A 26,479-nucleotide genomic window follows, 5' to 3' on the forward strand; every position below is an offset into this window, starting at 1 on the left:
AGATACTACGTACATACGGGCTCCGGGCAGCTGCAGCGTCTTCCTGCTGCTCTGTGAGGCCTATGGAAGGAGGCTGAGTACGCGTCATATCTTTGGGGTACAACGCATGCGCAGTAAAATCTGGTCTTGCCTCGCTGAAATTGAACCAATCGCACGCACTAGCCGCAGCTTCAGTAACACTACGCATGAGTTATACCCACGGAGCTATGTCCCGCCCGTGACCCAGCCTCCTTTCATAGGCCTTGTCGAGCTCCACACACATCAACACACACAGCGCAGTCAGTGAACAGCTGATCAGAGAGGCCGTGGTGGAGGAGATGAGTTGACGCTACGCTCGTATGCGTTAGTAAGTGCAATAAAACTTTGGAAGTCCGCTGTCTCTCATCCTCCGCCGCTATGTTCACACAGCAGAGCGCGTCAGCTCGGCGGCTAACAGGCTACTGTAAACACATGTTAGTTATTTAGTTGAGTTGTGAATGACTTTAGTTCCTCTAGTAAGCCATGTTTCAGTGCATGTGTCCTCATAAAGTATAGGAACAACGTAACCCTCGGCTACACAAAGACTGAAACTAAAGCTGGCGGTAGGCTGTGTAGTCTAACTGTTTAGGTTGGTTTGTCATGTATCCTACTGGTAAACTGATCAGACTGGCTGCAGCAGCGCGAGACATCAGCAGAGGACAGGAGGAAGGACTGATACTGACTGATGGAAGACAGGAGGAAGGACTGATACCATAAAGAAAATTGATTTATAGGGCAAACAACAGCATTGTTTGGAATTTTGTGTCATATATTTTCATCATTCAAGTTTTGTTTAAAATTATTGTTATAATATCGTATCGTATCGAGATCGTGAACCCGATATCGTGTATCGTATCGTGAGCTGAGTGAATTGTCACACCCCTAGTAATATCAAGTGTGAATGGGGCAAAAATGAACATGCATATGGAAGATCACAAAGAAAACAAACACATTTGATGCTCGGTCAACATCCTTATTTCTATAACAGCTGATTCTATCCACATTCTCCACATTCCAACAAGCTTAACATGCCCCAAGCATTTATATTAACTGCTCTGTTATGCCATTGGTTACGGTCGATAGGAAGACTCTTATGTACTCCATTAGTAAGATGCCAAGAAAATAATAGGAACATCTCTGTACAAGAATGAATGTTAAAAGATGTTGACACATGTGAGAACAGAGCCTTGCTCACCCACACAATCTGCAGTGAGGATATGAGTACAGCAAACTTTCCAAGTTATGAAATTGACATTTGATAATAACGTAGCAAAACCGTTGTACTGTGGGCATTACTCAGAAGCCCCTTGACATCGGAACCAAAACAGAAACTGCTGTTAAGCCTGTATTGATTCTTCTGCATGCTTATCCCACTTGTTTTACCGGGTGTATTCAATTCACAGCTGTCCTTGAAGCCTTGTACTTCAAGTCAGAACACACAGACAAATCTCCCCTACATCCCATCCCTCGCTTTACAGTGTTAACCCTAATGACCCTAGTCAGAGAGGAGCGAGAAAAAACTAATTCTGTGTAACTTTTTAATGTCTGCCTGCTGATTAAGATAAAGCCAGCCTGTCTCGTCTCCTAGTGATTCTCCTTCCCACTCCCCCTCTGGAGCCAATTTTGTTTGGTTGGGAACAAGTGGAAGATAAAGCTGAGGGCTGGCGAGTTCTCTAATCTGAGGAGCAGCGTTGGAGCAGTTGGGGTGACGTGGGGGAGTAGTGTGCTCTCAGAGCACGGACAGATAAAGAAAAGGGAATGATTGGGATCAGGAGTTTGATGTTGGGTGTAAGATAACAAAGACAAGCACGTCCATCCCAATGGGACGAGGTTGAGGATAAACCGCCCCCTCTGCCTCTTGTCTGGTTTTACTGAGTCGGGGGCTTAAGCAAACAAAAGTATTGTGAGGAAAATGTGAATCTCGTAACAAAAGGTGATCTTTTTCTCCTCTCCAAAATGTCCGTTTCAGATAGTGTGTTATTTTCCTGAGAAAGATATATATACAAAATGTACTGACATTTCTTTGACTAATTTTGAAGATGAGTAGCTGTGAACTATTCTTCTATTCTACTCTTTTTGACTTGAGGACTTTCAGGTCCTTGTGCTCAGAAGAGGTGTATTGCGGTGATACAGGGGTATGCCACTCAGCCCTCTAATTACCTGAGACAAGGTGAAACATTAACCACAGACTTTGAACGCAAGAGCACATGGGTTGTGGTCAACTAGTCTGGTGACCAGAAGCGTTAACACTAGCAGACAGAAGCGTTATTTCCTGATGCAACCAGTACAAACATTGCTGTTCCACCCAACCCTGAACAAGCTAGCTCGACCAGTACAAAAAGCAGTAAACCAACATGTTCAACAGCAAACAAATCATTTGTACCCAAACATAAATGGCATACTGATGTGTTTATGCTATTATTGCAACTGTAAAATCAATTTAAAGAGGACCTATTGTGCTTATTTTAGGTACATACTTATATTTTGGGTTTCTACTAGAACATGTTTAGTAGGGATGCACCGATACCACTTTTTTCAGACCGAGTACAAGTACTTACATTTGGGTACTCTCCGATACCGAGTTACTTCTCTGTGCCAAAAAGACCCTCGTTAACAGCCAGCTGAGGGTGTGAGCGACACACGGCAGGCTGGGGAGTCCCACATACGAGGCGGTGCGCCGCCACCGGCTCTAGGTCGGCTTGGAAACGCTCGGGGTGAAGGTGCTTCCCGGGCCGTGGACAAAGTGTCACCGGGGCGGACTGTCCTCAGTGGGCCCCAACTGCATCGTGTCCCCCAGGGCAGGGCTCGGCCCACGTAAAAAGACGCCAGGGGTCTGCGGCGATGTCTACAACCCGTTGTATCGGAGCCGTTTTGCAAGTACGGGTACGAGTACATGAGCACAGTATCAGTATCGGTGCATCCCTAATGTTTACATCCTTTAATGTTCAAAAACGTGTCACTTCTCTCATACCGGCTACCTACCTTTGTTGAGGGCAAGTCAAACTAGCCATAATAAAAGATATTACTTGGTGACATCACCATGTTACGGAAGAAAAGGCAGGACTTCATGCAAGGCCTTCCAGGCAGTTCAGGAATAGTGTTTCTGTGGGGGAAAGTAACTCCTTTTGGCTTGAACTTTATGTAACTTTGCAGACCTTTTACATGCACAAAACTAATATAACACACTAAAGGAAAGAGGAAAAGCACAAACGAATAATAGGTCCTCTTTAAAAAGCAAGGCTTTATCAAGCTCCTGACAAAAAAGCAACTTTGTTTTTAAATGGTGTTTACAAAAACACAATTAAAGACTAGAAAGAATAGAAAAGAACAACAAGTGACGGTAACATTCATGCACTTATGGCACAAAACATTCTAGTTGTTAGTAGCTATTATACAGAGTTATATAATCATGGGGTCGAGAGAATAATACAGGATTATTTACGAGGGGATGAACTGCAGAGTAGCTACGGTTGCTTGTGTACCAGGAAGTCCAGTTTAAAAAAATGCTCTTCCCTCGAGGCTCACTGAAGTACCCATTACAGCACATACAATAAAATATTCATATGTGATCCATGATGGCCTATTTACAGTCGCACCACACCTTTTTCATTCCAGCCCCGTACTGTACCAGCTAAGTGGATAGAGAACATTTGGGCTCATCTACAACAATAAGCCACTCTGTTACCATCTGTTTTGGAAATCTGTAGTCAGTTGAAGTCACAGTAATGCACAGTTACAGCACTAGTGTGATGAATATGCATTGTGCTCCTGTATCTGCTTGACAACCAGATAGGCTATTCATTAGTTATTCTTTAAAGTGATACAGTGGTCATGCTTCCCTTGACAAAAGGTGGTCAATCTTAAGGTTAACATTAATATCATATATCATTACAATATAGTCAAATAGATAGATGATAATATAACAAAACAATATAGTTGGACTCTAATAGCTTATTAGAATAAAGCATCACATTGTTGGAAATGAAGCGACTATTATGATTCTAGGGTGTAGAGTAGGTTGTTCCTCCATAATATCCCCATCATCAGGTTCACCTGTGGTCGCAAACTGGTCACTCACATCTGCTCATTCATCTGTTTGAGTCAAAGCCTATCCTCTCAGCTGCTACTGTAGGCTGCCACCGAGGCACAGATTTGGGGCATGTGTGGGCATGGATGAAATTATCTTCATTAACTGGAACAGTGCTACCAATATGCTAATGGCGTCTTCTTAATCACAAACGCATGTTGACTGCAAAACAGATTTTGAACGGTATCGACAAACTGAATAACTGCAGTCGCTGAAGCTGTCTGACCAAGTGCTGGATGACCCTGATGACGTCCCACAAGCCGAAACGCATTGGTCTTACAATGATTGTTCTTTTCTTTATATTTATATATATATATATACATATATATATATATATATATTAGGGCTGTCAATTTAATATTTAATCACGATTAATCGCTGATTTACCATAGTTTAATCGCGATTTCTCACAAATTAATCACACATTTTTTATCTGTTCAAAATGTACCTTAAAGGGAGATTGCAAATTTATGTGTATATTTATTACTTGAAATCAATTACCAACACAAAACAATAACAGATATTGTCCAGAAAGACCCTCACAGGTACTACATTGACAAATGACCATGACAGTTTTTACAGATATACAGCCACTAGTATGACATGGTTTGTACCCATGGATTCCTTAGGTTTTTCTAGTTTCGGAAGATGCCAGTATCTTTCACTCTAGGTTTAAGACTGAACCCGCTACAAACCTCCGAAAGATTGATTGTGTTAATGTGTCAAAGAAATTATAGTGGAGTTAAAACTATTTGGTGTTAACGTCCCAATGTTACTACAAGTGTTGCTGGAGTTCTGACCTGGTTTTCTCTTCTCCATGGCACCTTGGAAGTAGCTAAATCCCCCACTCTGCAACGACTTGCTGGAAGACATTTCAAGCATTATTTGCAACAAAAAGTGAGACCATTAGAGTTTGTGCGGTGAACAATATGTGTGGCGAACAATCACAGTCAGCAGCTACTTGAGTAACACCGAGATTGAACCTGCTTGTCAAATTGCAGCTCTGCAGTTTTGCGTCTGGGCTCTTTGCAGTCCTAACACCTCTCCTGAGACTCCGTTTATAAGCATGACACTCCCACCAGCTTTCATGGCTCCTCGGAGACCCTTATTTGCTATGCAAGTGTAGCAAGAGCAGCCGAGTTCAGCCTCCAACGATTTCTGCACGATATGAAGTGAGGTTGCCCTCCTTTCTTTTGTACGAAGCAGGTGTTATTCAAACTAAGACTAGCTTGTCAGGAACCTAAAATAAGATGACAAGAAGAGTGTTTACAGAGTAACTAGATAACAAAAGGCTATTTATAGACAAGACGAAGTTATTCAGACCAGCAACAAACAGAACAGAGAAACACAAACACTTTAATCTCCACCAAAGGGTCCGTTATGTTCTTCAGACAGCAAACAAACATTTATCCATTGCACAAACGTAGAGTTTGTCCAAACAGCACCTTATAGCACATTAAAATCGTCTAGCTCTATTCAGTGTTGAGGCAGTAAAAGAAAATTAAGAGCTTCTCAGGGAGCCAGACAGCCATTCTTCCTATAAATTTGCATATCCTAACTGAGACAAGCTTGGCTTCAGATTCAAAGGACAGAAAAAGAAACAAACACGTACAAAAGCAAAGCTCTTCACCAAGCTTTTGTATTTGAATAATCCAAGGCTCTCTGTCTCAAATATTTTGCTAGTGGCAATGCGAGTAGGCGTCCATATTGAACGTATAGGACTACTTAATGCTGGTGGTAATGGCTGATATTGTGAATGAATGGAGAGATTAAGACATGACCAATTTAGTAACACACTCTAGGACCTGCAGCATCTTCGCTGTCTCTGTTCTAATTGAAAAAAAACAATTGAGCCAAGAGGTGTTTTTGCTGACTGATTCATTCCTCGGCTCTAATGCTCTTAAAAAGAGCTTGCCGAGTTGCATGTTGTCACTATCATGGCAGTGATGCTCTGGTGCTGATCCCTAAATAAGATTTCATCCCCTGCTCCATGGATTAGAGTGGTGAAAAGATTCAGCTGTAACATATTATCTTCCCCACATGTGGAAAAAATGTGGTTTTGAAGCTGTGATATGTCTGTTACAGTCTTACACTACTCTTCTCACACACACACATACACTCTCAGATTTCAAGGTCTGTTGTAACAAATGAAAGCACCAGGGAGAAAGAGTCAAGAGCAATGACACTCAGGGCTTACTTACTTCAGTCAAGTTTTGAGACTGAGTAAGCTTTCTTCCACCATCTCTGCTTTTTCACACTGTCAACTGCAGCTGACAGAACCAAACAGTATAATGGCACCTGATATCAATCCACACGCTGTTCCCTAGCTCCTTCTAATAATAGTAGGAAATGGAGATGGCCACCTGACCGCACTTTGGAATTAAACGGGCTAAAATCTCGAATAAGAAATCTGTATTCCACATCCGTCATGAGCCTTTATATCATCGTATTTACATGAAGACATGCCAACACACTAAAGCCCTTTTCAAACACGCACCCCACGATTATCTCGCGATTCAATACTATCGCGACACTGGGTGCCAATTTGATATGTATTTCGATTTTAAGTATTGCGATTCTACAAGTATTGTGGATTGGATATTACGATTTAATGGCGATTTTTGTTCACTTTTTTAAAACTAGACCAAGTTGAATCATACACTTTCAGGGACTTTACTTTGGAAAAATCTCTAAATTTATACAGTAAAAATGTTTGATTTCAGCACGTAAGTAGTCAGAGATGTCCTGAAGCCAAATATATCAGTCATTGTCAGGAATTATTTATTTGTTTCCAGCAACTCAAAAATCAAAGAGAATAAAGACATTTCCCTCACAAAGTTAGTGGTATTTTCTTTTTAATTTATATTTATACATACAAATATATATATATATATATACTTCTGGTGAATATAATCCAAGCAATTTTTATTTTCATACAACTAAAAGAACATCTGGAGCTCCAAAGAGATCAGCCGGCAGACAAAGCTCAGACTCTTCAACTCCAACATTAAACCATATTCCTCTATGTTCAGAGACGTGGAGGACAACAAAGACCACAACACAAAAGTACAAACATTCATAAACAACTGCCTGAGGCGCATCTTAAAACATCCACTGGCCGATACCATCAGTAACATGATCTTTGGCAAAGAACAGGTCAAAAAACCTGTTGAAGAAGAGATCAGGAGAAGGAGATGGGGATGGATTTGGCCATACACTCCGGAAACCCGGTACCAGCATCACCAGGCAGGCCCTTAGATGGAAACCCACAAGGCAAAAGAGAGGAGAGGCCGCCTATAGAACACCTGGCGCAGGGACCTTGACAACGGACCATCACACAGAGCGGGCTGACATGGAAACAACTGGAGAGGAAAAGCCCAGGACAAAAGACTCTGGCGGACTGTGGTCAAACGGCCTATGCTCCACAAAGGAGCGAAAGGCTTTGAATGAATGAATTTTATTTTCATGTATTTTGTATAGTACAAGTTCCCTTTGTTAACACCTTATTTTGAAATATGGACGTAGTCACACGTGTCTTCTTCCTCTAACTTCTCCAAGGTGGTCTCTAGCTCTCACCGTCAGCTCCGTTCTCTTTATCTATCCATGTTCAGCTCATCGGGGCCGGTTGAATGCAGAGAACAGAAATGTCAGTATATGGTGCTCTACAGTTATAGCGTCGGCCCATTTGACCACGGAGATGCGAGTGGCTTGGCTTGACCACACGTTACCGCAATACGATGACGTTTCCTGTCCATGACAGAGTTAACATGCAGCTTTAGCCGTGATGTCTATCTATGATTTGAGCATATAGGAATTCAATTCACACTATTAGACTTTATAAATAAGGAGGCAGAGTTCTCTGATAAAACTGTGGGAAGCTGTAGCGAGTCTCCTTTGCATTCATGACGATCATTAATTACAATTCAACACAAAAAATACATTTTAAAATCCATCACTGGTGTAGCCTTTGAAAGAAACTGACAATACTCATCTTTCTTGATGTCCTTACTTTTTCAGCTACGGCTGTTCTGACACAGTGACACCACTCACTCTTGTGCTCCGAGTGCCAAACATTGCTCTCCTGTCATGTTTGAAAAAAAGCTTTAAGAAACATTTACATAAAATGTCTAAATGACCAAACGGTATTATTTTAAGAGATGAAACCAGCAGTATTACGCATGGGAGTGTACTATTTATTCTCACACGTTCTAGGGCATTGCATGTAGGTAATGGTGAGGTGGTTCATTAAGCTGAGCTGGTGGTGTAGCAGTAACGTTCCTCAGCTGAGTGGTCCTGGGTAGAGAGGGCTCTCTGATGGCGTCTCACACTGCACAGCTTGAGTGAGTGGTCAGGCAAGGGCAATTTTCAACAGTCCTGTGCTGTCGGTTGCCTGACCTGTCATCTGAGCAGAAACAGGTGAAGCTATTCTTTGTTGCCCCTCTACACTTCCTCGAGTGTGCTAAACTGCAGTTATATGGATATTGCAGCGCTGCTCAGTCACAGAGGTGAGGTCAATAGTGTGAATAAAGAATTTGCAAAAGGAATTAGCGGTGGCTACTTAGAGGTAGAATTAATGTACTGGGGTACCGGCATTCATTTATAGGAAGAAAGAGCAGATGAAATTGACATCAAGGTGGCTTTAGTCGTTACACTTCAGCACAAATCGTTTTTCTACACAGGCAGAGGCCGCCACAAAGTTAAGATTTCCACACTGATATAAGCTAGAAATGTACTCCTAGAATGTCACTGAGATCTCTATTTCCAGCTCACTCGAGCCTCTGGTCCTGCCCTGCCTTTCCTCCTCCAATTAGCTTTTCACCTTTAGTTATCCAGTGTCTGGCGTGGCACGGAGTCAAGACAATGTTGCACACACCCATTAACACAAAAAAACCTGTTTGGAGAAACAAATGCCTTCTGCTCCCCTTTTTGAAGTTCGTTTAACAATGTCCTCAGAGCCACCGTTTTCCAGCGTGTGAGGAAAAGTGCGGCAAAACAAGACATCCATCAAATTGACAGACAAAACAATTACAAGGCAAACAGAACCTTAATGTGTCACCAGAGCTAATGGTGTCAAGGCTGGTTGGCAGTAGACCCAGACACTTGCATGCTGCTGCTGTCACACTTGTATGGCCTGCTCTTCAACTCACGAAACGCCCAGCTGAAGAGGGGAGAGGGATGACTTCTGGATAACACTCAGGTATTAACACCCTACACACTATTAACATGGCATCAAACCTAGATTCATAAAAGCCCATTAAACCGCAGCGAGACAGAACAAGAGGCGTCCATGCAGGTATGATCTATCTATACTGTGGCCCGCGCTCACAAGTGAGATTATTCTTAAATGAATGATGCAGTCTCCCTAAAGCCAATAAAACTGTAATTACAATGCCTGGGCCTTGGTGACAAAGCCTTTGCTGGTGACAGCTATCTGGAAATGAGGAAGAACGGATTACCTTCACTTTTCATCTAGCTTTGGCATGATCATCTTTCCACAAGGGTCACCTTGGACAAAATGCCACAATTTTACCAGTCATTAAACTCTTAATCCTAGCTTCAGTGGTGCAGACTTCCATCTCATCTTTCAAAGCATCCCCGGCCTTATATCACTTCACGCTGCCATTGCATCCATAGCCAACCCATTACGACAGAAAGCAAAGGTGAGAAACCTCGGCTGGAACGGTTACGACACAGAAAAACCACCGATTGGAGTTCACTGTGATTCAACATTTTCTCATTTCATATATTTCATAGGCTTAAGCAGAAAATGATCCTTGTCAGGTAAAGCAATATCCTGACGTTGTTTTAAGCTTATTGCCTTAGGTTAATATTCGACAAGTTATTTTGTCTCCGCAGGAAATCGTGCTCTCGAACCTGTGCGAGGCATCAGCTGGAAGATTGCAGAGACCACTTGTTAATATTCTCCTCGCTGTATTTGCAAAGCAGAGCCATTACATATTCAGAGATGGGGAGATATTTTTCATGGCAGGGCAAACTGAGCATGATAAATTGGACAATAAACACTCTAATCCAGCAACACAAAAGTGCAGAGGCATAATGCTGCACTAAATATGACTTTACAACGACAACCCTGCAAAGCAATGCTGCCAGTCACAGGAGCAGCAGCGGAGCTCGCAAAAAGAAGTTTCATGGTCACACTCACGTGCACGTGTTTATTATACAATACCCTTGTTTTTGTAATTGAAATTTATATGGCGTAACTACGGTGTGCGCCGAGAGCTCAACGCACTGCAAACAGACACAACACAAGCAAATGAAGAAACATCTTCCCCACTTGACAACATACGTGCAGCATTTGGAAAACATTCATCAATTTGACGACACAAATGTTTCTTCCAACCCACAATTAGTCATTACGCTGTGTTTGAATCGGTTCTCATATTGACAACACACAACACACTGAAACTTTTACCAGTGTAACGCTAGTTTTCAGGCGTTTAAAAAGCTCTCATCTCTATATAGTCAGACCACAGAAACCACTCTCGCCTTTCTCCAGCCCTGTCTGTATTTGTAACAGAAGTTGTACAATGTGGTTTCTCTAGATGGTGTAATGTCAGAATTGTAGCTTCTTTAAGATCTTTTTGCTCAGTTTTCAGCTTTGCCAGTTCAGAAACTGTAGATGTACAGTATGGTTTAGGCAAAATATGCATAAATACTATGTATTTTGTTTTTACATCATGCGATATCATTTTTGGCCCTGTCAAGTGCCAGAACATTTAGTTTTTTAATGATACATAATTTCACAACATGACATGATTTAGGGATGATATTTCAACAAACAAATAATTTATAATCTAAATATTGACCTCGAGACGCACAATAAACCTTCAACAAATGTTCTGTATTCTCTTGTAGTGTAAGACCAAAAGACAATGGTTTCACAAAGCTCTTTCAGCATGAGGGACGGCATGCTTAAAAACTGAATATTGTACTGCTGGAGTTCACATGCTGGCGGTAACTCAATAACGGCAACTCCCTGATAATATGGTCATATTTAAACATGACCGATAAAGCAGCTGTGATTTTAATCATCAATCTCAGTAATGAGAACAGGAGCTAATCCATTGTTATGCATTATTCGTCAGTAAATTAGGTCTTCGGGTTAATTACTAGTGGGCTAGAGGACAGTGTTAATATTCAGCACTAATTGGGCAGGTGTAATAGACACACTTGAGGAATGTCCTTCTCAACTCCAGCTTTCACTTCTTCTCCAAGTGAATAGCAGATGAGTCCTGACAGTTCTGTTTTTCTACAATGTCTTCTTCACATTACCACCTGTCTCAGGCTGCTCTGCATTAGAGTGTACATTGTCGTGATGGCACTCCTTTCTTTGACAGAAAAAAGTTATAGACCCCTTTAGAACAGAAACTACCATCCTCCATGCTGAATAAGCAGATTGCTATTTAAATTTCTGTAATAATGTAATGAATGACAGCCTCCTCTGATCATCAGATTTCAGCGTATCACCTAAAACACATTTCCTAACACTGTTTTCTCATCACTGTCTGGGTGGAGAAATTGGTTATTACTCTGAATGGATGACGGCATAATTAGTCATCAGTACAATTACTTTGCTGATGACTATTTCAAAGAGCAAAAGGGCAAGGGGAATTAATGCTAAGTTCATTTGCTACAATAATAACAATTTGATACACTATATTTTGGAGTCTATGTGTTTGTACCCCTGCTGAACGAACATGTATGATCTATACATCTGCAGTATGATAGAGCTTTAAAGTCGCTATATCGTGACAGTAGTACATGAAACAGGTAACCTGAAAAAAATCATGTGCCTCTGTGTCCTCCGGTGCCTCCTAACAGACATCTGCAAGATTTCACAGACCGGAGGAAAACAGCAGTAATAGCTGATCTTGGGTCTGCTGTCAAGCTGCTGTCTCAGAGCAGGTCGTCAATCACTCGTAAACTCCCGATCAAACGGACAAAACTAGGCAGCGCTGAGTCAAATATGAATCAGATATTATGTTACAATTAATGCCTATTTCTCACCTCAAATGTTTTCAGAATCATCTTGTAATTGTACTGTTTAGCTGTAAAATTAGAAAGTTTGTTATTACATGATTACACAATGTTGTTAAATTAAAGGAGTTATAACTTCAATTTAAAAAATGGTACTAGGCCGCACCCAGAAGACACGTGTTTAAAAATAACTGTTAACAGCATTTGGCATTTTGGTGACATCTTTGTGAGGGCAAGAGAGGGGATCTGGATAAGACGCATGCTAATGCAAAATGTAAAGGGGGGGGCCTTTGTGACACCTTAATCTGGCAGTGAAGAATCCCTTGCTTCATATAAATGCTGCACTGACATATTTCCCACAAAGCCACAGCTTCTTGCTGCATCTCCCTGGGTCCAAAATGACATCCAGCATCTGGTTGGACAGTACTTTCTACTGCACGGGCGAGAGGCAAAATGCAGTCCCCTTTTACTTCCCATGGAATCCACATCTGACCTAGACAGACTGCCTGCACGACTTTAAAAGAACCACACTGGTGTGTTTCCTGCATATTGCAATCCTTGGAAGTTATTTGTGTTCTTAACAAACTGTGCGTGCAAATGGGTACATGGTGTATGCTTTGGGGACAAAACAGGAGATTACGTTACCATCTGACTGAAGCATAGTGCTGTTGTTTTATTGACCGATTGCATCAGTTCAATGCCACCACACCAGTGGCCACTGTTTATGAAAGACAGTGACGATCTCTAACAATGACAGTAAGTCAGAATAACACCAGTATATTCCTTTAAGCCATGTCCCTCTGCTTAAGGCTAGCTCATGCATTAGTTGCAGCCGCCATGACGGTGGTTGTTGTCCTTCCTTCTTCAGTCAGCTTTGTTCTCAATTGGCTATCATTCTTTCCCATGTGACTGCGTCATCGGTTGTCCTCGGGGTTCCCATCATCAGATTGTCGATGATCGATGTGGCCAGGATGGACTTCCGAGCCAATCGGGGGATGTAAAAAACACTCTTAACATACCTCACACCGCAGGAATATCTGGAAATATCATTTTTAGAACCATCAAAAAAATGTTGCTGACCATTGTCGGGGGGTTGGGGGGCGGGGAATCTGGCCTAAAATCGGTTTGATTCTCATCTAATGCGTACCTGGCATTAGACTGTTGCCCTTTTTGTATGTGCACCTCCATCCATCCATGCATCCCAGCTCTGTGCTAGCACAGGAAGAGGCTGTTGCTTGACACACAATATTGGACAAGACAGTAACATGGAACATTTAGAGGAGGATGGAGAGGGTACCGTCGCACAAGGCTTGCCAGCTGTGATAATGATGTATAATTTAATTGAAGGCTGTGCTTCTATCCTCCATAGAACTCAAACTGCTCTTCTCTTGTCAATGTATTATTCAGGCTAATGTGACCCTGAAATAGAAAAAAAAGCTTCTTAATCTGTTTAAAGTTTTATTGCAGAGAGCAAAGAGAGGTAAGGAGGTATATCAAAAGAAAGTGAGTAAGAGTGAGGCAGTGAGTCACAGATAAGGTAAAAAAAAGCTTACTGAGATATAGTCCTGTCTACCGACATGCTTGCGATTGCTGTTTCTGACCATGAAAGCGTCATCTTCCTGGCACCAGTAGTAAAATTCAATTGGGCAGAGACTCTGTGATGTTACTCTATCCTTTACCAAGGAAAATATAATGTTTCCCAAAAAAAGCAAATGCCTTGGAGAGGCCAGTTAGAGAAGAAGCTCTCCTCTCTACAGAACTACCAGCTGTCCCTTTGCTGCATTACGAGTATTTGAATGAAGAATTAAACAGCAAAAACATCAGCATGACCATCATCATGATCTCTAGCGAGCGAAACGAGAGAGAGAGAGAAGCAAGAGGGAAAGATATGGAGCGCGCAGTAAGCACCCATGCATACACTATTACACGTGGACCATCTTCACATGTGATCAAGCAGATACTCTGCAACTTGGATGAAGCCAAGGCAGGGAATGACAGGGTGAAAGGGTCCTGGACAGTAAAACGCACCCACTTCAATTCATCACGTTAAGTTGTCATATTTACAGTCTGAAATTCACCCATAAAACACTGTTATTGTAAAGTGTAATTTCCACTGCAATTAGAAATCAGCTTCATTAGAGGACGTGTGACTGGAATGTGGCAATTAAGCTGCGCTGTATGGCAAGTGGGTTGGGGGGTTGGGGTGGGGAGGAGGAGGAAGTGCAATACCCAGTGATGGCACTTTACCAATTTACTGAATCAGTTATTTCACTGCCTCCGTCTATAATTGCCCACAATAACTAATCTTTCTTCAGATTAACTTTTTTTTGTTTTTACCTTATGGTAAATCCCTCATTTAGAAGATTACATGTAAGAAAGCTAGGTGTTAGAAGGCATTTAAATGTTTAACTTAATAAAATCAATATTAGTTAACATGATAATATGTGGAAATATTATTATTATTATTATGACTGGCAACTACCAAAATAGCATGAGCAAAATTGAGTGTGTAACAAATAACACAACTAGTATTAACAATAACAAACATAATAGACCATGTTGCCATACGAAGTGATTTACAGACATTTGAGGACTTGTAGATTAGTAACTTGTAACTAGTAACAAATGGATAAACTTATGAAGTTGTGACTCACCTGTTCTATATTGACCCCCTATGGCAGTTATCTAACCTACTTCGCTTTAAAACAACTTTATATTGGAAGTGGTGAAAATCGTGGAAGTTAAATAGGTTCAGGCTTACAGGATAATTGCAAACATAATCAGTTAGGTCAATTCCAAGCCAACATTTAGCTTTTATAAGTGTGAGTCTTTTCTCTGTATTAGGGCACCGAAAATCTGTGCCGATAGACGATACCGATGTTTTTGTTTATTTTGTTGTTTGCTGTTATTTATTCCCCTTTCGTGCCGGGGAAACAAAGATCTTAACAAGGTTACTGGGCTGTTTTAATGTCCATTCAGCATTTCATTACACTGTTCCTTTGAATGAGCAAAATATTCAATCATACACATTTTTGAAACAACCTTAACATAGCCTTCTTTCATATGAAAAAACATATTTTCATGCTTCAAAAGGCTTTTTAGCTGCTATACACTACCTACTCAATGAGAATAAATGTTTCAGCACTTACGACAGCCCAACAAAAATATGTGTTTTGAGAAACATGAATTAAATGTTAAAGTAAAAGCATTAGAACATAAGCAGCGTTTCCTCACTCATATGACTCATATAGTCCCACATAGTAACAGCTGCCCAAGTAGATTTGGTGACCCATTTTAGCATTTTTCATTTTTTTTTCTTTTATCAGTCTGAGAGAACGATGCAATCTGCGATCGATTAACTAGTTGACTAGTAGCAGCAGAACACCGCCAGAGAGCGGTACCGGGGCTGGACGACCCACGGGACTACAATGCAGTGGTCCCAAACGTACTGCTGCACCTCTGTTCAACCGGACTGGATCCCCGTGTGGAGGACGGGCTGCAGGGCACGGAGAATGTTCCCACTGTAATGTACCGGGGTTGCTGCGTCACCCTTCGTTGGACTGACTAGACTTCTAGTGACATAGTATGCACACAAGGTTCTTTCCCATCCAGACCGCATTGAGAGTTTTTAAGAAATCTTGTAAGCTAATGCTTAACCGCTTTATTATTGTTTAACATAACGTTATCGCTGATCTTTCTGCCTAGACAGTGTAATACTCCCACACGGCTGACTTCTTCTTTCACTTTTATTTGTGAACAAACCACATGTGCGCACGAAGCCAGAGACTTTATGCCAGAGTTGTGTCCCAGCCAGGTAGCTTCTCTTCTCAGAAATCAGCATCTGGTTGCTGTTGTCCGAGACCGACCACAAATCACCAACACAACATTTAGCCGGGGTAAAAATTACTGCAAACACAAGAGATAAAACCTGCCATCGGCGAATGTCACCTTATTTGCCGATAGGCCGATGGCAGTCAACGAGGCGAATATCGGCCGATAACCGATGTTCGGTCATAAATCGGTGCAGATCCCTATCTTGTATCTGTCTACCCCTATCCATGGGTAGAAAAGAACACACAGTTTATATGAATTTAGGAGACTTTGCGATGAACATTATTGTACTCACTGAAGGTGTTATACTGCTGAACTGACCTTGAAAACAGGAATATCAATACAACGAGAGCATGACAAACGCCATTCAAAGCTCAAATATACAGGGTTACACAGTGATTTGCTGTAAAATGATTCAAACAGAAAGCAAAACCACATACACATCGGTAGGCCAGAGGCATTAGGATCACTACTAGGTGTATAGTCCATTTTTCGCTGAAGAAGTTCGACATGTCACAGTAAGAAAAGCACAGGTGTAAATAATAAAACCAATGACGGCTGAATTCCATTTAGCTGCTTCAGTTTCAGGGTCTTGGTATTGTGACTACTGGCTCGCGGTCACACTGTCATTTGAATAGAACACAGCCATAGTAAAATGCTATTAGTAACACCTTGCTTTTCTTATGGCGAGTCCAAAATGTCTGCTGTGAAAAAGTCTTTAGCCCCACTACTCTTTTACGATTGGACGATTCACAAAGCAACACTTGAAACTAAAACTGCTGCCTAATATTAAGTGAACACATCTGGACTGTGTGACAATTTGATTTTAGCACTTTAAGTAAAAAATCACCATTTTGCCAGTGTTATAAATATGTATTGTTTGGAAGAAGAAGTACTTAATGATATGTTTAATGCTATGGTAATTATGGGCTTCAGAAGTCTCAACATTTGTATGCATGTGCCTATTTACATCGGTGTATGTTGCATATTATGACTTTTTACAATACCTTATAGTAAGGCAGAGCAATGCTATAACACAGTCACACAAAATCATGTTTCTTCAGCACTGGATTTGATTTGATAACAGCCCCCTGCCGCTCTAAATTGGGTAGCAACCAACATATACCTAATGGTGACCTCAATCCTGTTACCACCTGTATCTGTAATCTTTTCCCACACTTATTCAGCTTGTACACATTACATTTATTTCTAACAAGGCGTGGGGCGTACAAAATTAGGCAAGTAACATTTGAGAAAGAGTGTTCTTCTCACTAGCAGTGGCATAAAGCTTAATGATCTAATTGGATTGAAGGAGGAACAGCAGGCGTATTTTCTGCCTTCCTAGCCTTTTTTCGTCATGATTGAGTAATTATGAGGGAGCAAAGTCTGCTTCATTATAGATGTACTTGCTGGCTGTCTTGTAAAACATTTTGTTTATAAAAAAAAAGTATGTGTTTTGGCAGAACTGAAAATGCAGCCTACAATTTTACATTAGCATACATGGGATTAGGGGTGTGCGATATGACGATATTAGATCGTGAACGGTTAAAATGTCTCTACAATCTGCCTTTACAGCAAGATCGTAGAACCGTGCTACAGTTTACATTCTACCAGTTGCCTTTGCTGGTAGTTTCAAGCTGGCGGCACGCATCAGTGCAGCAGCTCTTCGCTTCCTAGTTTGGTGCTTACTTGTTTGTCGAGTTTTGTCAGGCAAAGTATGTGTATAAGTCGTCAAGACTTAATCAACGTCGGATTACAGCACAGTACCCCCGTTACAATCGACTTTCAAAAGGACGGCAACATACCCGCGGACCAATCACTACGTGGATTGTTATCGGCTCCGAGAAGCGACGTAGGCGGCGTAGAGAGAGGAAGCAGAGGTCGAAACCAAGGTCAGAATTTTTGTTGAATGTTCATACTTGCAGAATTGCACACTTGATTAAAATCTGTTTGGCTTTAATGATGATATTCTTTTTTCGTAGGTTTCTATTAGCTCATAGGGCTGTATTTGTTGAAATGGGGAAATTAGTTTGGTTGTAATGTTCAGTAACTTGCAAAATTGTCTTTAAAAACCAGCATAAAAAAAAAAATCGTGAAAAGATCGTGGTTCCTGCCTGAAAAAATTGTGATATGCTATTTTTTGCCATATCGCCCACCCCTACATGGGGATGCTGAAAACTGTTTCTTACCATGAAAGTAACTGAGTCACAGTAATGTCAGCAAAAACATCACAGGACCAGATAGAGAGCGATTTCCCCTATGACAGCCATCACTGTGTTCCCTGCCCCAAGACACAAGTCAAAACATATTAATTGAAAGTAATGACAGTGATTTAATTTTTCTGTCAGGCTGGTGCCTAATTTTTCCCCCATTAGTTTTGTATAATTTCTATCCCCGCAGACAGTTCTGCCTTCCTGCTAGGGCAGGGGCATGAGGGGCATGTCCGGGTGGTTGGGGATGACATCCATTAATAGTAATTCTAAAGAGAAGACTGGCTTGTAAACATACATACACTACATCAAAATCTTAACCCTAGCACCTAAATAAATAAAACAAATCGTTTATTTAAGAAAAAGCTGCCGACGCACTGATAAATTAGGTAAGCCATGTCACAAAAGTGTTGCCGGTATGCATACACAGCAGTAGAGATACTATCTATGAAGATCAAGCTTAATGAATAATTTCAGTTTATTTAAACTTGTCTCTTAGTAGCTCAAAATGCTGCAGCATCGCTAACAAGTCCGACTGTGCAACAAACACGTGTAGGCAACAAGAAAGTTCAGCCCAACACGTTCTCATCCCAGCTCGTTACATACCGTCACGTCCCTTGGCATCACTTTATTTTGGCATCAAAAACCAATATGGCCCGGGGTTCAAAATATGACCAGCGGACCTTCGCTGCATTTTGCCCCCTCTCTTTCCAGTCTATCCACTGTCCTATCATATAAAAGGCCAAAAACCCTAAAAAATAATCTTTAAAAAAAAAAACAACACTATATTTAACCTTGGCGTCACTTTAGGTTTAGGCAACAAAATCACTATAGTTAGGTTTAGGAATGCACTACATGGTTGGGCTTAAAAACTGCTATGTTTGCACAGTGAAAATGACACTGAACGTTGTGAACATGGGACACGAACAAACAGCTGATTGTAACGTGACACTCGGTGAGTGTCTTTTTGCTATCTTAACTACGTCACCACACGGATGGGTTTACATTAGAGTTGAATGGAAAGCCCTGTGTGTTTCCTGCTGGCCCGTGTGCGGCGGTAACTGAACACGGCCGTGACAAAGCCTCAGTATTTAACGCCCTGGGAATGAGAACGGGCTGTTTAACCATATTATCTACCACTTTATTAGAAAAGTAAAATCCCTCGTTGCACAGGACAACAGTGTGTACGAACACTACGGTACAAAAAAGTAGGTCAAAAGTGAAGGCAGAAAGTTGGTCTGTAAACTGTTGATGGATGTTTATTGGGTAACTGTTTTACCACTTTGTTTTCTCTTCCAAATAAACTTGGCTAACCTAGGGGTTTGTTTAAAAACCTCTATGGCCCTGTTCACACCTGGTATTAACATCCGTCCTCAGTGATCCGATCACAAGTGGACAGCTCTAAGTACAGGTGTGAACACACTCAAGACGCATTGAGAATGCATTGAGATCCGATCTTTCAGACCACATTCAGAGGTGGTCTGGGCCACATATGACCACATTCTTTTAGCAGTGTGTAGTGAATGCATCCTGGGGCCACATTAAGGTCCGCCTACTCATCTGATGTCCAGCTGGGATCCGCGGGATCACCGTGCCCCCTCAGGTGAATAAACAGGCAGACAAGGGGGCTTGTCAGCCAGGAAACGGCCTCTGTGCTCTACTGTATGTAGACTAGGCACGCAAAGTGCATTATTATCATACTTGTCGGGGATGTATCGCTGTTTTTGTTCCGCTGCTTTGCGCGGAGCTGACACCCGACCGCCCGCCTGGTTCTCTGTCCTCCCCGGCTCTCTGGAGCGCTGTATTTCGCTGTTGTCAGGCCTGCCGGCGACAATAATCTTTTATTTTGATGTTAATACAATGTACCAGAATTAACGAATATGTAGGATATTACTACCGACATTCCGTATTACGTCACAACGGCTGCTGTATTAGCCGTGTGTTTACTGCGTGTTTATTTGAATACAGAGCGGGGGAAATGAGATCGGATCACAAGTGGCCACTGAAGATGCATGTGGAGACGCATTCTAAAGCCAGGTTCGAACAGACGTACTTAAAGCTGTCCACTTGTGATCTGATCACTGAGGACGCATCTTAATACCAGGTGTGAAACAGGGCCTATGATCATCTGACCGCTTGTGTTTCTTGCCATGTTTGACTTGTTTTTAGTGATGTCTCAGCAGTTACTTGGAGAGTACAATTTTAAGGATTAATCCTTTAACAATATAAGTCTCTCAAAACTATTTAAATTGAGTTGATCATTAAATAGTGATTTCAATTATTTAAATCATTTAGAATAAGAGTTGCAAAATTCAATTAGACTGAAGGAAACCTGAATAAAATGGTGTAAAGTTAATGTTTGCTTTATTCTTTCTCGTGGTCAGAGCATCCCTGAATAGCGCTCACTAATTGGCCCGTTATGGAGCATGTGCAAACGCAGTGATGAAGTAAGCAATTTGGGCTGTTGATCTGTAGTATGCTACACTATTCCTGGTGTGAGTAGGAAGTGGTAATATTAATTCCTGCTCTCATCTCCTGGTCTATGAATCTGATACTCTCACTCCCATCCCAGACGGTCAGATACACTCGGCTGTGGGAGACAGAGGAGTGTGTGAGCGGTATTTCTGTAATAGGTGGTTGGTCACTCATTGTTACCATTACTCTTTCACTGACTGCCTCTGCAGGCCCCTGTGTAGTAATCAGTTGTTGAGAAAATTACGAAAAATGACCTTGTTTCTAAACGTGGGCTAGTCCACATATCGTTTGTCTTCGGAGCTCTGTGCGAACACAGCCAGGCTTCTCTCCACCTGCTACTGTCTTCACATTACCATTTATTGTAGTTTGGTGGGATCGTAATACATCCAATTGGATTTCCCCCCAATTGCCAGGCTCACTTCAATCTCTGCTACCCCTGATCTGTGCGCCTGTGTGATATTAGTTATGGAGGCTCTCCCTGCAGGGTGGTATGAGAATATAAAGGAACAGTCATTTTCTGGATTCTGGGCCACGCCAGAAATCATGCATAGGAAGTAAGTAAGTGGGTGTTTCTGGATCACAAGACCTTCACAACTAGTTCTCCACTCTCTTGATATGGGAGGACAATAAATAACGTTGCAACCTTCACCACGCCACAGCTGGTACACCTGGTGTTAATCCACTGACTACCCACAGTCAGACTACATCAGGCTGTGCAAGGATGGCTCAAAGTCAAAGTGAAACACAGTTTGGTCGCAATTAATCAGAAATATACAAGGAACTTACCCATACAAGCTTATAAAATCTTTTCTTTTTTGTTGGATATGTTGGTCTTACATTGCCCTATGGTGTGACACCGTAGCATGTGAGAGATTAGAGATGTCTCAGTGGTCATTTTGGGAATAGTTTGTCATTCTTTTCTGTATTGCCCTTCAGTATTTTTTATATGAACTGGTTTTCAACATCCAGCGTTGAAGTAATGCTCCACCCAAAACCTTGTGAGTATGAAACACTGATCCCCTGTAGGCTTGACAGGTGCAGCAGCTGTAAAAGTTTATGGCTTTGAAGCTTCGAGAACGGAAACAGCACAACACAGGAATCAATCCATTTAGATTGCAGAGGTGGTTTGACATATTTCTATGGACATTTTGAAATGTTTTCCACCAGGTCAAGTTGTCACCATTGGAGTCTGTTGTGACTGACATGAATTCAACATGACCAGACCTGCTGTTCTTTGAAGGAGAGAGCAAAACACACACATTCAACAGCCACTTTTCAAGCCTACAGAGGGTGACTGTTTGGCATTTAAAAGGTTTTGGGTGCTCAATTCAATGCATGGTTCAAGTTTATGGAAAATCAGTGCAGTTTGGGTATATACTTTATTTTAATCAAAAATGATATTGCATAAATGCTGATTATTTGACTACTAGGTGACCTATCTCATGGTGTACGGTTTGAGAAAGTTAATAATCGTCGGTTGTTCAAAGTGAAGTCACAAATTTGTCATACCGCCATGTTTTAGTGGTTTTTAAGTACACTGGTCACATAATACTGTAGATGTATAACATAAAGCTCAGCCATGTCATTTCTAATGAGTAAATAAGATGGTTTACAGCTAGCCATAGTAGTTTGTGTTACTGGTGTTACACGGTGTTCGGGCATACAATGGACGCTACAAACTGAAAGTGAAAGTGTCTGCTCCATATGGAGTCTCAGCACAGAGTAGCAGGATGAGAGAGAGTTGTTAGACAAGACGATGGCGGAGAATTTGGCGCCAAAGCGAATAGCAAAAGGGCCTACTGTATATCGTAATATTTTGGATTTAAACCCGATGCTTTAAGGGAACTAGGGATTTTAATAAACTAACCATTTAACCGTTAATCGACATTAAGCATTTTAACCGATTAACGGTATCGGTTAAAAGAAATGTTAATAATTAATTAAAAAGCTGAGAAAAACTTGTCACTTTAAGGGGAAAATCTGGTCCACCTTAAAAGAGTCTGAGCCGGGGTTACAGATACAGGAAGTTGGCTGGTTGGGTCTTGAGCTCGCTTGAGCAGAGTAGTTGTAGCCTCATAGCATTTATTCACCAACAAATAAACTGTACACACACTGCTACACCTACGTTCACAGCTATAATACCACAAACACACGTATGTGTGTGACTACGGGGAGCACGAAGCTACCAGCAGAGCTACAGCTGCTAACGTAGCACAAAACACACACACTGTTTGTAGGACAATCGCTATCGTTAATCCGGGCAGACAGAGTATCGTTACGCTGGGCAGACACACAGCGGACAACCTGCTAAACTAAATGTGCAGTGGAGACTTTTACTGGGGAAGTGGCTGCATGTCCGCGACACTACACGCAGCATCGTGGCTGCTAAGTTAACGCTCCCGGACGGTGAACTGGAGACAGTGAACGCAGCATACGCTCCCGTACGGGTGACATGGGACTCCGTTGTCTGTTGTGCTCATACACTGCAGCTTAGTACCGCTGCATGCGAGGCACAAATCTTGTCGGTTAACGGTTAATAATCGGTTAACGAGGGTCAGTTATCGGTTAAGAACATTTTTCAAAATTAGCATCCCTAAAGGGAACCATAACATTAAGGAGGCAATCGCCATGTGGAGGACGGAGCGTTCACAGCTGGTGTGCGTGGCACAGATCAAAGTTAGCGCTCTACATATATTGGCCATCTTTTCTTGTAAGATGTCCGGTGTAATCGGTAACACTGGTGTTGTTACAAGTTTATTAACAGGTGGTGGAAAATTTCCTCGCCATGACATCCTTATTTACAACTATGCATTCTGCGTGCAAACCTCCAGTGTGCTTTTGCCTATATAAATGGTAACAGCAGGAAAAATATTGATTAACACTGTGCAGTGGCAAATGCCACAAGCGTGAAAATCCTGACGTTAAATGTGATAATGAATGGCAATTTAGAGTCAATGAAAATTACCGGTGGCGAGAGAAATCCAATGACACAATGATGGCCCACAAATGAAATGTTAAATAGCTATTCCCATCCAATATCTTCTGTAGGTAATGACAGGACATCCATAAACGTCCGTCAACCCTGCACAGATCTTATCTTAATCATGGAAAATATTAGTCTTTCTAAAACGGGTCACAAACCATAATTAAACAAGCAGGGATACAATTGAGAGTATGGCAGTGGAATGATTTGTTTGACTGTGCACAGATAGGAATGGAGTCTATGGCCTAATTACACCGAGGGAGGTCACTGCCCTCCATTTCACCAGAGGCCAGTGATAGCTGGGATTTCATCTGCTTTTACCCTTGGTTTACAGATTGCTGATTCGTATTTGCACCAAACATATCAAATTCCAACCTTGAACACATTTTACCCATCATTTCAGAGATTCAAAAATTGGGCTGAAAATGCATCTTGTTTTTGAAAGCTCTGGCAGAAGGAAACTTTATTCTCTCTCTTGTTTCCTTCAATCATAAACTGATGTTACATTGACAAAAAAATTAAATTATTCTGAATTTGTACAACCCATTTCATATATTTACTGTAACAATTTATGCACACATGAAGTGATTAAAGGAAGAGAAGAACTGGACATCAAAAGAGAAATTCTTTCATTATCCAATAGTTGAGAGCGTGTAACATCAATCTGAGAGCATGGTCCAAGTCATTAAAATAGAACTTCTGAGTGGTAATGATGCATATCGGTGAGAAGTACGTGGACGCGCTACAAGGAGGGTGCAAAAGAGATGCATTTGAAGAAATGTAAGAGCGGCTGAAGCAGAACAAGAGCAAAAGCAAAGTGGCAAAGAATCATTATATAGATCACGGGGGGTGACACTGCCTCTTTGAAGACACACACGTCCCACTGAGCGTGAGCCTCGAGTGCTAGCAATGCCGCTAGGCTGCAGGGAGCATCTCTCAGCCTTCTCACTGAGAACTAGCACTAAGATTAGAGGTTCCTTTAATCCGACAAAGGGGATTAAATGCTACAAGAGGGGCGAGAGGACCGCTCCCACGGAGGGGGCTCAGATGAATTATTAACACCTCTCCTCAAGACTAGTGATCTAAGTCTTTAAACCAAATATCACAGTTCTGAGACACTGGTGGAATGTCCCGCCAACCAAAGATTCCAGGGTGCACCGATAAACGTGATCTCATTCAACACACTCCGCCACACAGCGAGGGCAGGGTGTGTGTGTGTGTGTGTGTGTGAGTATATGCGCTTAAAGGGTGGAGGGGTTTCAAAAAACGCTAAAAGATAGATGCAGAACAGTAAAAGTGATGAAAACCCTAAAAACTATGAAAAACGTCAACTAAAGTGTTCCTTGCTGGACAGCTATACATTGACTACCACTGAAAAGTTAGACAAAACCATTCAGCAGACATTCTGTAAGTGGTCATCACTTCCTCCTACGGTAAAAAGAAAAACAGGTCAACTTCCTCTGAACACACCTCAGCTGCCACAGTGAGTCCTAATTGTAAAGACCGTACAGCCATATACCAGAGAAATATGAATAAGTCCAGACTTTTACAGGCATCTAATAGTGGCTCAAAACATCCAAATCCAAAAGTGTTTCAAGGCAAGGTCAGGATGTGATGAGAATATGTCATCCAAAATGTTAATACTGTCCCACCCAAAATCACCAGTACAGCTCAACATCTCAACCCAAATTTACAAATGAATGAACCCTTCAAATGTAGAGAATGGTTGCCCATCATCACTTACCCCCCTTGTTCCATCTGCCTTTAGTCCTTGCCTGATAAGTGAGTTCGGGACAGCCAGACAGCACCAAGAGAAAAAAACAAGTTCAAACACAAAACGAAATCCAGACTTTGCCCTGGAAAACATGTCCAAGAGTTGCTGGCAGCCGAGTCACTTTCACATGGCTGTGTTTCCTCCTAGAGCAGCGCGGCTGTGGCGCATGGTAACCCACGCGTGGGCTGTCATCATCAGTCACGCTGCTGTCAGCAGTGGGTCTCTAGTCCTACCATGCTGCTCTGTGATGCCCCGGCCAGGTGCTGGTCTTCACTGATGCTGGGGCTCCGAGTGAAGCCACATCTCTCCCCTTCTGTAAGCTCTGCCTCGCCAGAGCGCACGGGAACCAAAAGGGAACACACAGCTTGCCACACGACGGCACAGCTCAGCTACACTCAGCACAGTGCATAGGAACTCGCTCTCACTCAAGCTCTCTCGCACACACACTCACACACACACACTCCCTCTCTCTCCGTCTCTCTCACGCTCACTGCTGCCACCGCTGTTGATGCCGATGCTGCTGCTGTTGGAGCTGCTTCTGAATTATTTCCTGCCCTCCTCACTCTGGGTTTCAGAGGGAATTCATTCCTCTGCGCTCTGTCTTTTGCTTAGAGCTTCACATCGTGGAAGAGCACAATCCACCCTCTGCACTCTAGACAGAATTATTCAGGGGTGTGTTGGACGGAGGCTGTCTGGTAGTGTAACCCAACAAACAGGCAAGTAAGAATAACAGGTGAGGACAGACAAGGTCCATCTTTGTAGAGATGCTCTCTACTCAGGGAGACAATTTGCGTAGAGATTGCATCACCCTTGCCAAAGTGAGGAGCTAGACATGACTGGAGGCACGGAGGCATGGAGAGAGAAAGAGAGTAGGAGATCAGGAAGGAGCACTCTGGTGGGGAAATTGTAGGGTTCTCGCCTCTTGACCCATCCCCCTGTGCTGTGACAGCTCACGGTCGAAAAAAGTGCACTAAATACCCCTAGACAAGTGCAGACTAAGTCAATCTACATCGTAGTGGAGAAATTGTTTATCTGAAACGTGTATTTGAAACTTGTCTACAATGTGAGTTTGATTGTTGCATTTTGAGCTCGAACCAAAAGAA

The 26,479-nt window shown here is 42.0% G+C and overlaps 1 protein-coding gene across 7 annotated transcripts in view; it reads right to left on the minus strand.

Moving 5' to 3' along the window:
• Positions 1–26,128, minus strand: part of robo2 (roundabout, axon guidance receptor, homolog 2 (Drosophila)) — a 353,842-nt gene extending 327,714 nt beyond the window's left edge. For 3 of the 7 annotated variants that reach the window (XM_037776242.1, XM_037776244.1, XM_037776241.1), the window contains exon 1: positions 25,347–26,125. The gene's annotated coding sequence lies outside the window, so the exon portion shown is untranslated. Of the gene's footprint in view, positions 1–25,346 lie in introns of all 7 variants that reach the window. The other 4 variants (XM_037776246.1, XM_037776243.1, XM_037776245.1 and 1 more) reach the window with 4 other exon arrangements.
• Positions 26,129–26,479: the final 351 nt, after the last annotated feature.

The sequence above is a fragment of the Sebastes umbrosus genome, chromosome 7 (genome assembly GCF_015220745.1).
Source record: "Sebastes umbrosus isolate fSebUmb1 chromosome 7, fSebUmb1.pri, whole genome shotgun sequence".
Lineage (NCBI taxonomy): Eukaryota > Metazoa > Chordata > Actinopteri > Perciformes > Sebastidae > Sebastes > Sebastes umbrosus.